A 1,170-nucleotide genomic window follows, 5' to 3' on the forward strand; every position below is an offset into this window, starting at 1 on the left:
GGAGTGGGTGTCCCACAGAAACCATGCTACACAGTTAGTGACCGCCCTAGCACTCTTTACATAAAACTTATTATTATGTGACTCATCCAGCCTCACCACATACTGAGCTTCTCCTAAGCAGCAAAAGCAGTTTGTTTTATCCTGAGAGTGACTGGTAGGATTTCCTGGGTCACTGAATCTGTAGAATTCTTACAAAATTTAGAAGCTCTTTTCTGATTAACCTAGAACAAGAGAACCTAGACCTTCTTTTCCTATTCATGTGAGCTACTGATTAGAGAATGAGGATTAATATAATCAAGAATGTGATTCAGAGTTCACAAAATAAGAAAACAATTGCAGCCTTTCGGCCAGAACTGGCATCTTCCAGTAATCCACCAAAATGACAAACACAAAGGGAAAGAGGAGAGGCACCCGATATATGTTCTCTAGGCCTTTTAGAAAACATGGAGTTGTTCCTTTGGCCACGTATATGCGAATCTGTAAGAAAGGTGATATTGTAGACATCAAGGGAATGGGTACTGTTCAAAAAGGAATGCCCCACAAGTGTTACCATGGCAAAACTGGAAGAGTCTACGATGTTACCCAGCATGCTGTTGGCATTGTAAACAAACAAGTTAAGGGCAAGATTCTTGCCAAGAGAATTAATGTGCGTATTGAGCACATTAAGCACTCTAAGAGCTGAGATAGCTTCCTGAAACGCGTGAAGAAAAATGATCAGAAAAAGAAAGAAGCCAAAGAGAAAGGTACCTGGGTTCAACTAAAGCACCAGCCTGCTCCACCCAGAGAAGCACACTTTGTGAGAACCAGTGGGAAGGAGCCTGAGCTGCTGGAACCTATTCCCTATGAATTCATGGCATAATAGGTGTTAAAAAAAAATAATAATAAAGGACCTCTGGGCTGAAAAAGAAAAAAAAGAAAACGATTGCAGACAACATATACTTATTGAGACTAGATAATTTGGAGGGGGAATTATTCTTATAATATATAAAACCACAAGAATAATATGGCTTTTAAAATGTCTTATAATTCCAAAAAAGTAATTCTACCTGAGGTCAAAATGATGTAAATTTGAATACTCATCTGAATCCAGCAATGGACTCTTCTGAGTAACTGCTAGAGTGGATAGAAAGTACATCCTCCCAGCAATCCTTTCCCCTGAATGTCACTGTT

General features: G+C 39.3%; 1 pseudogene; it reads left to right on the forward strand.

The window, feature by feature from the left end:
* Nucleotides 1–361: 361 nt before the first annotated feature.
* LOC101178837 lies at nt 362–859 on the forward strand (annotated as a pseudogene).
* Nucleotides 860–1,170: the final 311 nt, after the last annotated feature.

The sequence above is a fragment of the Nomascus leucogenys genome, chromosome 11 (genome assembly GCF_006542625.1).
Source record: "Nomascus leucogenys isolate Asia chromosome 11, Asia_NLE_v1, whole genome shotgun sequence".
Taxonomy (NCBI): domain Eukaryota; kingdom Metazoa; phylum Chordata; class Mammalia; order Primates; family Hylobatidae; genus Nomascus; species Nomascus leucogenys.